Below are 13,321 nucleotides of genomic sequence, written 5' to 3' on the forward strand. Positions count from 1 at the left end.
GGGTGCCTGCTCGCAGCGGGGTACTGGCACACTCTCACGCACTCTGCAGCCAGCAGAGCTCCCCACTTGGCCAGGGCCAGAAGCCAGCGGGACGGCCAGGAGGGCAGACACGCCTCTGCTGCTGGCTTCGCGGGCATATTCTTTATGCACCACAAACCCCGCCCCGGTGGGGCCCCGCTCCGGCAAGGCTCGGCTGTGTGCTGGGGACAAGGCAGTGAGTCTGGAGCCCTCCGTGTTCATGTCCTGTCTGGGTCTGACAAAGCCGGGTGCAAACACAGGTGCTGACGAGAGCCTAGGCAGCAGCACGCGCCCTGCCGGGAACAGAAGCCCGCAGAGCTGTGGCTGCAGGCCAGGAGCCACTCGGCTCGGGGAGGCCCGCAGAGGGCACCACCCACCACGCGACAGCCCAGCCGAGAAGTGGGCTGGAAAGAGCCTGGGAGAGTCTCAGGGGAAGGCAGCCTCCGGCCGTCCCAACCCAGCCAGGTCCGGACAGGGATGGACAAGGATGAACAGGGATGGACAGGGATGGGCCCCAGAGCTCTGAGCTAGCCTGGCAGCATGCATAGACCCACCCTGAGTGTGGCCACGGGCCGGTGCTCCACCTGGCAGAGCCCTGTTCTCACCAGCAGCCCCTCCCTACAGCCCAACACAGCCAGAGGGCTGCAGAAATTACCCGGCTTTCCTGGAGTCACAGCTTTACCTACAGAAGGAGGAACAGGCTGAGATGGACTCAGCCAGACCCCAAGCGCTGAGTTAAGGCTGGGAGCAGAGGGCTGGGCACCTGGGAAGAGATACAGCCGGGGGCCGGGCACACCGGGGGGCCACTCCCAGCTGGGGTGCCCACGTCAGCACAGCCCGGGGGCACCTCTGAGAGAGGGCAAATCCCTTCCATGGCTGAGCTCATGAGTCTGACATTTACAGAAAGCCCACGCTGCTCCCTCACGGTCTTCAGACGGAAAGCGGCTCAGCTGCTGTGAGGTCCCTCGGCTCACCCTCGGTCACCCCCAACAGTCCCCGCTTCTCTTCCTGCTCAGCAGCTCAGCATGGTCCGTCCACACCCCTGCCTTTCACCACTGCTCCATGGCAACCAGGTCCCTACAGGACTTGGGGTTCAAGCTATGGGACTCGCTCGCCTGCCCCCGTGGACTGCCCAGACGTGCCACAGCACCCCCCGAGTCGCAGTATGACCTCCTGGGGCTCGTGCCTGCTGGCGCTAAACCCACGGAGTGAAACTCCTCATAGGAAATCCTTTAGCATTAACAACCTGTACCCCAGCAAAGACACTGGCCAGAAAGGTGCTCCCTTTCCTTCTCCGGGTGCCTCCAGGAGGGCCTGTAGGCAATGAAATCCTCGTTTCCACCTCATGTGTCTCCTATCACGGAAGGCACACTCCCCATCATAAAGATCCCAAACTCAGACACAGGCCCACCAGGCAGGTGGACAACAGTGTCCCCCAGAGCTCAGCGTGGCTGTTCACACCCCTCTGTTGGGCAGAACCTTCAGATTACAGAGAAAATGGGAAAGCTTGAAGCCAGCAGCGTGCAGCCTCCGTCTCCTGCCTCCCTGCGGCAGAGCCCGAGAGGCAGAGCGGAGGAGCGGCCAGTCCACTAGGACCCGGCCCAGACCGAGATGCTCCAAGTGCACAGTACACGCAGATCTCAAAGACTTTGCACAACAAAAGCATGAGACGGCTTGCTTTTCTACTGAGATGGCTTGCTTTTCTACTGACTACGTGTCCAGGAAGTCGTATTTTGGGCATACTGAGTTAATTACACATATTACTAAAGCTAATGACAGCTGTTTTTATTTCTTCTTTAATGTGGTAACAAGAAAAAGTGAGTCACTGTCCAGGTACGGTGGCTCACGCCTGTAATCCCAGCACTTTGGGAGGCCGGGGTGGGGTAGATCACCTGAGGTCTAGAGTTCCAGACAAGCCTGGCCAACATGGTGAAACCCTGTCTCTAAAAAAAATACAAAGATTAACCAGGCACGATGGCGCACACCAGTAATCCCAGCTACTCGGGTGGCTGAGGCAGGAGAATTGCTTGAACCTGGGAGGCAGAGATTGCAGTGAGCCAAGATGGCACCACTGCACTCCAGCCTGGGTGAAAGAAAAGAAAATGTGAGTCAACTCCGTGGCCGACATGTGTGGCTCACTGGCATCCCCAAGGCCCCTGCTGCTCGAGTCGCTGGTCAGGCCAGGGCTGCGTGCTATGGTGACACCCTTGCAGTGGAGCTGCGACCTTTCAAACATGTGGTGGTCTTCATCCAAGGAAATCACCCAGCGGTCCCCAAATACACAAAGCAGGCTCTGTCCCAGGGCAACTCCTGGGCAGGCTACAGGCCTGCAGCCCCCAGCCTTGGAACACCCCTTCCAAGCACAGTGCTTACACTGTCCCTGGACTCAGACCTCCTCCGAAACACACGAAGGGAGAAACAACAGCTTCCCACCTGTCCCACTCTGCGAACACCTGGAGTTCCCAAGGCCTCCCCAAGCCTCCTGGGCCAGTGCAGGAACACTAGGCACGAGACAGCCTCCCTCCCTCATGCAGACTTGCTGGGGACCAGCTCCCAGCACAGAGCCCACGAGGCACTCCACCCTCACCGTGGGGCTGGTAATGCCACCCACCACAAAACCTCGTTCACATCCTGCTCCATGGTTAGCAAACTCCAGCTTCTGGGACGAAGCTTGGGTCTGAGCTTTTAGAAATGTATTTATTTATTATTTATTTATTTTTGAGACGGAGTCTCACTCTGTCACCCAGGCTGGAATGCAGTGGTGTGATGTCAGCTCACTGCAACCTCCATCTCCTGGGTTCAAGTGATTCTCCTGCCTTAACTTCCCAAGTAGCTAGGATTACAGGCCCCTGCCACCACACCTGGCTAATTTTTGTATTTTTAGTAGAGACAGGGTTTCACCATGTTGGCCAGGCTGGTCTCAAACTCCTGACCTCAGGTGATCTGCCTGCCTCAGCCTCCCAAAGTGCTGGGATTATACGTGAGAGCCACCATGCCCGTCCCAGAGATAAAATGTAAAGAAACCCTGTCTTAAATTCCACCTCTGGAATTTAGCCCACGGGAGGAGCTGGGGTGGGTGACCAGGTGCAAAGGCCTCCAGCTGCAGGCTCTGCTCCAGCTCTGCCCGGGATGCCCCTGAGACACAGCCAGACACCCCGCAACACCCACATGACACCCACATGATGGAACAGCATGGCTGTGAGGAGTGACAGATGCGGGACCCTTCAGGAAGATGTCCACAGCATATTCACCAGCAATAAGAGTCAGCCACAAATCACTCTGCACCCCAGGCATGAGCGTTCACCAAATGAGATGTACGTGCAGACACACCCGCAGACAGACCCACACTACCACATAGATCAGGGCGACAGGCTGAGGGCCCCGGGCTTCACTACCAATGGCCCCGCCACCTCCTGCTGTCCCGGTTTCTCGAAAGAGCTGCCCCACTTGCTCCAGATTTTTTTTTTTTTTTTTGAGACAGAGTCTCGCGCTGTTACCCAGGCTAGAGTGCAGTGGCGCAATTTTGGCTCACTGAAATCTCCACCTCCTGGGTTCAAGCAATTCTTCTGCCTCAGCCTCCTAAGTAGCTGGGACTACAGGCGCCCGCCACCACGCCTGGCTAATTTTTGTATTTTTAGTAGAGACGGGGTTTCACCATATTGGCCAGGCTGGTCTCAAACTCCTGACCTCATGATTCGCCCACCTCAGCCTCCCAAAGTGCTGCGATTACAGGGGTGAGCCACCGCGCCCGGCCCTGTTGTTTCTTTTTACTGTTTTTTTTTTTTTTTTGAGATGGAGTTTTGCTCTTGTTGCCCAGGCTGGAGTGCAGTGGTGCAATCTCAGCTCGCTGCAACCTCCTCCAAAGCGCCCAAACCCACCCCCATAGCCACCACCAAAGCTACCTCCAGAACCACCACGCCCGGCCACACCTGTTGCTTCTTAAACTAAGTTTCACACGAGGTTTACAAAGTCTGTTGAAGAGGCTTATGCTACCGCAGTGCCCGCCCCACCTCTCCAGACACCCTCAGGCTCCTCCCCAGTGGCAGCCCGGGGCTACTCTGGGCCATTTCCTTACCTCCATCCCCATCTGAGGACTGACAGCACAGCCAGGGAGGACAGCCCTCACCAAGCCCCCATGCCCGTGGGAGCACTGGATTCTGCTCACGCTCAGGGGCACCGCCCGGCCTGGGGACATTTCCTCCAGGACCTTCATCTTTCCTGACTTCTGTTCCCCGTGCTGTTTGGTTTTCTTCTCGCCCTCTGCCACTGTTCTCTCAGGGAGCAGCACAGAGCCAGGGCGCCGGGATCCCCACTCCTCACCCAGCGCCCACACAGCGCCTGGGGTCACCGCCTCCCTGCCTGGCGCCACTCCTGCCTCGAGTTCTGCTCACCCCTGCCCGAGGCTTCGCTTTTCTCTTAGGCTCTGTCACCTCCTGCCTCGGGTCCCGCTCACCCCTGCCTGTGGCTTCGGTTTTGCTCTTAGGCTCCATTACTGTTATTTGAGTTGCATTTTGGAGGGAAAATTCTGTGCTTGTCCTTAACCTACTGCCATCCCCAGAGGTCTCCATTCACCCCGACACCTGCCAGGGTGGCCTCCATCCCCATGACCACTGAGACCCAACCTGCAGACCTCAGGGCCCTCACCCATGAGCGCAACACCTGTGCCACGCAGCCGGAGCAGGCCCGGCCCTGGGGCCACCTGGAGCGCCCGACGCACAGCCACCGTCCCAGTGTGGTGCTACTGTCAGACCAGAGCAGGCCCGGCCTTGGCCACCTTCCTAGCACCCGATGTGCAGCCACCTTCCCAGAGCCCGACGCACAGCCACCTTCCCAGCGCCCGACGCACAGCCACCTTCCCAGCTCCCGACGCACAGCCACCTTCCCAGCTCCCGACGCACAGCCACCTTCCCAGTGCCCGACGCACAGCCACCTTCCCAGTGCCTGACGCACAGTCACCTTCCCAGCTCCTGACGCAGTCACACAGCCACCTTCCCAGCGCCTGATGCACAGCCACCTTCCCAGCCCCTGACGCACAGACACCTTCCCACAGGCCCCACGCTCGGTCCTCAAGACGTGAACTCACTCCATCCACACACCAGCTGGGGTACAGGTGAGGAAACCGAGGCCCAGGGAGGGTGAGAACCTCCCAGGCTCACAGCAAACCCCAGCCCTGAGTCCTTCCATTCTGCTGGCAGAGCCTTTTACTGTGGACCAAGACTTCCAGCCACAATGAAAAGACCCATATTGACAAAGCGCCCATTTTTACACATTCAGGGACAACGTTTAAACCATTAAGTGACAGATAGAAACTGATACACACCAATTACTTGTTTTTATTTTATTTTATTTTTTCTGAGATAGAGTCTCATTCTGTCACTCAGGCTGGAATGCAGTGGTGTGATCTCAGCTCACTGCTACCTCCACCTCCCAGGCTCAAGTGACCCTCCCACCTCAGCCTCCAGGGTAGCTGGGACCACAGGCACGCACCACCATGCCTGGCCTAACATTGTTATTTTTTGTAGAGAAGGGGTTTCACTATGTTGCCAAGGCTGGTCTCGAACTCATGAGCTCAAGCGATCCACCAGCTTCGACCTCCTGGAGTGCTGGGATTACAGGTGTCAGCCACTGTGCCCAGCCAGCCAATTACTATTAAGATTTTCTGGCTGGGAGTGGTGGCTCAAGCCTGTAATCCCAGCACTTTGGGAAGCCGAGACGGGCGGATCATGAGATCAGGAGATCGAGACCATCCTGGCTAACACGGTGAAACCCTGTCTCTACTAAAAAATACAAAAAACTAGCCGGACGTGGTGGTGGGCGCCTGTAGTCCCAGCTACTCAGGAGGCTGAGACAGGAGAATGGCGCGAACCCGGGAGGCGGAGCTTGCAGTGAGCCGAGATCACGCCACTGCTGCACTCCAGCCTGGGCGACAGAGTGAGACTCCACTTCAAAAAAAAAAAAAAGAGAGAAGATTTTCTGGTGGATCACAGGAGCTCACGCCTGTAATCCCAACAGTTTGGGCAGCTGAGATGGATGGGAGGATTGCTTGAGCCCATGGGTTCAAGAGCAGCCTAAGCGACCAACACAGTAAGACCCTGCCTCTTAAAAAAAAAGACTTTATGAGCCCATCCAGGGAAATCAAGCACAGGGAGCCCTGTCCCCAGCACCAAACGTCTCCCCTTAGCGCTCACCAGGCCCCCACAATGACAGAGGCACATCCCTGCTCTTCTAGGAGGACAAGGCTGGGCTGCTGGGCCCATGAAGCTCAGAATGATGAGCCATGACCAGCCCATCCCCCCGAGGCTGCTGCTCGTGAACCGGCAGCCCACACACCCCTCCTCTACCGAGGAGTGCAAAGTGCCAAGAGGCACCACAGGCCAACACAGAGCTTGGGTGTTCAGCTCTGGACCACACCCAGTAACCACAACAGCTTTCCCACCAAACAGGGTAGGGAAGAGCCCACTGGCCCACTGATGCTCACCTGGTCTGTGCAAAATGGCTGAGAAGCTCCCAGAGGGTCTGGCCTGAACAGAAAGAGTCCTGCAACCTGGAGCCGTCGTCCAGCTGCAAAGCAACGCGAACCTGGAGAGCACCAGACGTGAGAAACTTCCTTAGGAAGAAAGGCACCCATTCCATCTCAACCCCGACTGATTCTCCAGACAGAGAGAGGGCGACTGCCCTGCCCCAGCCTTCGGGGAGAGGCTGACCCCCACGGAGAAGGCTGCCCTCCTGTGTACTCTGGAGGGAGGGCCATGGAGGCTCCCTGGCAGGGCTGCAGCAGCATGTGTCTGTGCGCATGTGTGTGCGGGTGTGTGCGGGTGTGTGTGCTGGTGTGTGCGGGTGTGTGTGCTGGTTGGTGTGTGCGGGTGTGGCGGGTGTGTGTGCTGGTGTGTGCGGGTGTGTGTGCTGGTGTGTGCGGGTGTGTGCGGGTGTGTGTGCTGGTTGGTGTGTGCGGGTGTGTGCGGGTGTGTGTGCTGGTGTGTGCGGGTGTGTGTGCTGGTGTGTGCGGGTGTGTGCAGGTGTGTGAAAATGCTCATTTTCAGTTGCTAGTTATCAAAACACAGAAAGTTGCTTGGACCCAACCCAGGGAAGGCAGAATTGGTGCTAAGACTCATGTCCCTCCTTCCCCAGCACCCCCGACCACCCCCGGTCCCCAGCCAGCTGAACGATTCTGTGCTCCACACAGTCAGTCTGCCCCAGAGCACAGCCCACCATGTTCTCAGGCCCCTCACGGCTCCGGGAAGCAGGCACCATCTCCAGCTTGGCATTGTTGGGTAGGTTGGCGAATCTCCACTGCAGAGAAAGGTCGAGCACACTCCTCTGAAACCTGCAAGACAGACCAGAGCCCACTCACTGCCCTGCAGACCCTGATGCGCCCTGCCATCCACGTCCCGCCATCCATGTCCTATGGCAGCTCCCCAACAGCAGGAGGTCATGACCTGCAGAGGCACAAGGTGGGTCCCTGATCACATGGGGCCTCCTGCAAGCAGAAGGGAGCAGGGAAAAGGAAGAACTGGGCCTTGGGGCACACCGAGGGGGTTGCTCCTTCAGAGTCTGGGGTGCTGACAGCTCCAGTGCAGACGCTTGGAAAACAGAGAGAACAACTGGGGCGTGAATGCTGCTGCACTCACAGAAGCAGGGGTATTACAGCCCCTGGCCATCAGAGCTGGAGCCACCACAGAAAACCCGGCTGCCCAGGCGCGGTGGCTCACGCCTATAATCCCAGCACTTTGGGAGGCCGAGGAGGGTGGATCACCTGAGGTCGGGAATTTGAGACTAGCCTGGCCAACATGGTGAAACCCCGTCTCTACTAAAAATAAAAAAAAAAAAAGCCAGGCATGGTGGCTCAGGCCTATAATCCCAGCTACTTGGGAGGCGGAGGCAGGAGAATCGCTTGAACCCAGGAGGCAGAGGCTGCAGTAAGCCGAGATCGCGCCACTGCACTCCAGCCTGGGCAACAAGAGCAAAACTCCGTCTCAAAAAAAGAAATCTGAATATACTCAAAGTGGTTGGCCCCACTTTGCAAACGCAAGCTGCTGTTGAAGACAACTAGTGAAGAGAGTTTAGACAGCCTGGGGGCATCTGGAAGAATTAAGAGAGAACAAACCTTGCTATCAATCTTCAATACTGGCCAGAAAGTGACTCTGGAAATTGCCACATGAAAGGTCTAGGGCAAGACAGGATAGCAGATCGGGGGAACTCGAGGGAGGGAAGCTGGGAAGCTTGGAGAGGAGGGCACTGTTCATGCACGGGGCTGCATTCCTCTGCACTGGCTGTGCTTTGTAAGCAAGCGGTACCATTAGCAGGGGAAAAGGAAATTTGAAAACATGGCCATGGTGCTGCAGGACCTGCCTCAAAATCGCACTCACTGGTTCCCACCAGACACCACCACACAGACCATGGGCAGGTGAGCAATCAGAAGTAACAACGGGGCCGGGCGCGGCGGCTCAAGCCTGTAGTCCCAGCACCTTGGGAGGCCGAGACGGGCGGATCACGAGGTCAGGAGGATCGAGCCATCCTGGCTACACGGGTGAAACCCTGTCGTCTACTTAAAAAATACAATAAACTAGCCGGGCGACGTTGGCGGCCGGCCTGGTAGTCCCAGCCTACTTAGGGGAGGCTGAGGCCAGAGAAATGGCCGTGCACCCGGGAGGCCCGGGAGCTTTCAGTGAAGCTGAGATCCGGCCACTGCCACTCCAGCCTGGGCCCGACAGAGCGAGACTCTGGTCTCAAAAAAAAAAAAAGAGAAGTCACAATGGGCCAGGCATGGTGGCTCACGCCTGTAATCCCAGCAATTTGGGAGGCCAAGATGGGCGGATCACTTGAGGTCAGGAGTTTGAGAGCAGTCTGGCCAATGTGGTGAAATCCCATCTCTACTAAAAATACAAAAATTAGCCAGGCGTGGCGGTGCACGCCCCTAGTCCCAGCTACTTGGGAGGCTGAGGTGGGAGAAGTGCTTCAACCCAGGAGGCAGAGGTTGTAGTGGGCCGAGATTTAGCCATTGCATTCCAGCCTGGGTGACAGAGCGAGACTCCATCTCAAAAAAAAAAAAAAAAGAAAGAAAGAAAGAAAGAAAAATGAGGCCAGGTGCGGTGGCTCACGCCTATCAACCCAGCACTTTAGGAGGCCAAGGCGTGCGGATCACTTGAGGTCAGGAATTTGAGACCAGCCTGGCCAACATGGTGAAACCCTGTCTTTACTAAAAATACAAAAAATAGCTGGGCATGGCACGTGACTGTAATTCCAGCTACTCAAGATGCTGAGGCACAAGAATCGCTTGAACCCGGGAGGCAGAGGTTGCGGTGAGCTGAGATCATGCCACTGCACTCCAGCCTAGGTGACAGAGCAAGACTCTGTTTCAAAATAACAGCCAGGGCACGGTGACTCATGCCTGTAACCCCAACACTTTGGGAGACCAAGGTGGGCGGACCACCTGAGGTCAGGAGTTCAAGACCAGCCTCACCAACATGGTGAAACCCCGTTTCTACTAAAAATACAAAAATTAGCTGGACATGGTGGCACATGCCTGTAATCCCACCTATCAGGAGGCTGGGGCAGGAGAATCGCTTGAACCTGGGAGACGGAGGTGGCAGTGGGCCGAGACAGTACCACTGCACTACAGCCTGTGTGACAGAGACTTCATCTCAAAAAATAATAATAAAATAAAAAAGAAATAAAAATGAAACCCTAAGCCCCCAACCAACTAAACCGGCCTCTTCTTGGCCCAGGGGACCCCAGAAACCTTGAAAGCTGAGTTCCTGGCCATGGCTGGGTGGGAGATCAGACACGCCTACAGGCTCTCTTCCCTAAGGGATAAACAGAAAGCAGCCTTTCCAAAGACTCTTGGGCTGGTATCTGACATCAGCCAACCTTCCGCCAGGCCCTTCTCTCTTGCGGTTTCTTCAAAACAACCTACAGGTATTTCTTCCTGATAAGAAACCACCAACCATGGAGTAGTTCTGGCACAGTCAGGGTTCTCGTGGCATTGTCAGGGTTTTTGTGGCATGGTCAGGGTCTTCATGTCCGCTGGTTTGCCATTTATTTATTTATTTATTTAATTTATTTATTTACTTTTTTTGTAGAGACAGCGTCTCACTATGTTCCCCAGGCTGATCTAGAATTCCTAGGCTCAAGCAATCCTCTGCCTCAGGCTCCCAAAGTGCTGGGATTACAGGCGTGAGCCACTTCACCCAACCTGCTTCACCTCTGACTTCAGAGGCCAAAAATTCCACCCTCAGGTCATGCTGGCGCTGCCAATTTTTGAACATAGGACCCATGGAGAGGCAGAAAGCTCAACTGTGTGCACAGTTCTCCTTTCATGAATGCTCACGATCCTCCTAAAGTGTATTAAGTACGTCTGTATCAGCCACCCCATTTGGTGTAAATCCCTGTTTTATTCTTCCCTCTCTTGAAGTGTCAGTTTCCAGCTTCTGGCTGGAGGCTACACTTCCTGGCCTGTTAGAATGGCCACTCTGCAAGCTGCAACCGGTTATGAGAAATAAAGCCCTCCTTTCCAAACGTATGAACCTCATTCTTCAGTTGACAAGAGAGACTGGAGAAGGATGGTGGGAAATCAGCGGCAGGAAGCCCAAGGCCACCTGGCACTCAGAGCACAGGTCCTGGGATTATCACATGGTCCAGACACAAAGTAGAAGACTGGAATGACTTGGCAGATATCACCCCTAAGAAACTCCTCCCAGGAGAGCCCCATAAGGCAGGGTGGGCAAGGCCGGGAGGACAGTCTCCTGCCCTCTGCCCCCAGTGTTAGGACAACAGCACTATAAAAACAGGTCTTTAAGGCCAAGCGCGGTGGCTCATGTCTGTAATCCCAGCACTTTGGGATGCCGAGGCGGGCGGATCACAAGGTCAGGAGTTCTAGACCATCCTGGCCAATGTGGTGAAACCCCATATCTACTAAAAACACAAAAATTAGCTGGGCGTGGTGGCGAGCACCTCTAATCCCAGCTACTTGGGAGGCTGAGGCAGGAGAATCATTTGAACCTAGGAGGTGGAAGTTGCAGTGAGCTGAGACCGCACCACTGCATTCCAGCCTGGGCGACAAGAGTGAAACCCTGTCTCAAAAAAAACAAACAAACCGAAAAACAGGTTTTAAAGTGAAAAGCTGNATAAATAAAGTGAAAAGCTTCGCGTGTGGGATAGACACGCATGTCCTACTCATATGAGGGCTCTGACCCTTCTGCTCAGACTCCTTGAGAGTCTGGCAGAAGCCCTCTCTTGGGAACAATACCCCCACACAGACCCGTGCGTGTAATTCCCAGGGCTGAGACTGCAGAGATCCACCCGCAGTTTTCAGGGCATCCTATTTCTCCATGGCCAGCTCTTTCCCCTCAGAGCCCCACTGGGAACTTATACAACGCAATGCCATAAAACCTATAGGAGGTTGAATGGTGGCTCCCCCAAAAAAAGACAGGTCAATGTCCTAACCCCCAGGATCTCTGAACATCTTACTGGGTATCCTGGTCTTGGAAGATGTAATTGATAAATCATTCTAGATTATCCAAGAGGACCCAAAATCCAATGACAAGGGTCTTCCCAAGACACAGAGAAAACAGGAAAAGGCCACAAGAAATTGGAGACAGAGAGCAATGCGGCCACAAGCCAAGGAACGGGAAGCTGGAAGAGGCAAGAGGGATTCTCCCTTAGGGCATTCAGAGAGAGTGTGGCCCTGCCAAGACCTTGGGTCTCCAGAGCTGGGAGGCAATATATGACTGTTTAAAACCACCTGGGGGCTTTTCCAAGTGAGAGCCAGTATATTCAGGGGGCAGGGGCACAGATACACTCAGATCCTGCTGCTGAGCTGGATGGAGCAAACTCACTTCAGATCATATTCACAGGGGTTGAAGTCCTGTCGCCGGCACGTGTCCTCCAGAACCTGGAGATGAGATGAAAGGACGGTGAACCGCTGAGTGCGCAGGGCTGGCGGGCGCAGTGGACCAGGCCAGCCAAGAGCACTCAGCTTCCTGGTGAGCCAGGTAGCTCTGCTCAGGCAAAGCCAAGCACAAGACCACACTATGGACGGTCCCTGCAACAGCTGCAGGCTCTCACCTGCAAATCCTGTCCACTCTATCTCCATTCCTCACCATCCCCTCAGTTTTGTAGGAAAACTCCACTCAGGGTTTCCCTGCAGTACAGCAACATGGGCATCTTCCTGGCACACACCCTGGGCTCTCCTTCAAACCTCGTAGTTCTGCAACCTGCCTTAAACCTGCCCAGCACAGGCTACCCCTTGGCTCTTGCACGGTTCTGTACACCTGCTCCCACTGCCTGCACCTCCTCCGCCCCTCTTCTCCATGGGCCAAAGCCGTGGCCCTGGCACCAAGGGGTCCTGCGCAGCCTCTGCGGGAGCGCCCCACTTCCGCACACTGCACGCCTGGCACCAACAGCCTCCTGGCTGCACCCTTCACCTGCCCAGGCCCGGCGACCCCACGCCGTGGGCTGCTCCCGCAAACTCCGAGTCGTGTGCACCTTCAGGTCCTCACGGTCCCCCACGCAGCAGAGGCTCAGTAAATACTTTTTTTTTTTTTTTGAGACGCAGTCTCGCTCTGTCTCCCAGGCTGGAGTGCAGTGGCGCGATCTCAGCTCACTGCAAGCTCCGCCTCCCGGGTTCACGCCATTCTCCTGCCTCAGCCTCCGGAGTAGCTGGGACTACAGGCGCCCGCCACCTCGCCCGGCTAATTTTTTTTTTTTTAATTTTTTTAGTAGAGACGGGGTTTCACCGTGTTAACCAGGATGGTCTCGATCTCTTGACCTCGTGATCCACCCGCCTCGGCCTCCCACAGTGCTGGGATTACAGGCGTGAGCCACCGCGCCCGGCCAATACTTTTACATGTGATTGATTCGAGGTCACAAGGTGCCCGACTAAAAGTGCAGTGCGTGACTCGTTAAAAATCGCCTCCAGGCCCCACAGCCGGGACACTTGCCACCGCGCAACCCGGGCTCCCGCTCCGGGGGACACCCCGGGATGGGAACGCGGGTCTAGGGCTCCACTCTTCCCTCTTCCCGGCGCCCTCGCGAGCTGGGCTCGGCCGGGCGCCGAGTACTCGATGGGGTGAGACGCGGCGCCGTTCCTACCGCACCCCTGGGAGGGCTCGCCACCCGCCCCCGACTTGGGACCCCCGGGACCCCGCGGAAGCGCAGGTGCCCGCGAACAGGGGCGGGGCCGCCGCGCAGGAGGCCGCTCATTGGCCGCCAAGGCCCCGCCCCGAACACCCGGACGCCGACCGCAGTGGGCGGGGCCTCGGCGCGGCACCCCCCCCCCCCCCCACAACCCCCCCCCCCCCCCCCC

General features: G+C 56.5%; 1 protein-coding gene across 1 annotated transcript in view; it reads right to left on the bottom strand.

The window, feature by feature from the left end:
• ASPSCR1 (ASPSCR1 tether for SLC2A4, UBX domain containing) overlaps positions 1-13,321 on the bottom strand; it is a 42,431-nt gene that overhangs the window by 27,989 nt on the left and 1,121 nt on the right. The window contains exons 2-4 of the mRNA XM_017879213.1: positions 11,853-11,908; positions 7,228-7,342; positions 6,497-6,597 (exon numbers count right to left, since the gene is read on the bottom strand). The gene's annotated coding sequence lies outside the window, so the exon portion shown is untranslated. The remainder of the gene's footprint in view (positions 1-6,496; positions 6,598-7,227; positions 7,343-11,852; positions 11,909-13,321) is intronic.

Source organism: Rhinopithecus bieti, unplaced genomic scaffold, assembly GCF_001698545.2.
Source record: "Rhinopithecus bieti isolate Rb0 unplaced genomic scaffold, ASM169854v2 scaffold_9899, whole genome shotgun sequence".
In the NCBI taxonomy this organism is placed as follows: Eukaryota; Metazoa; Chordata; class Mammalia; order Primates; family Cercopithecidae; genus Rhinopithecus; species Rhinopithecus bieti.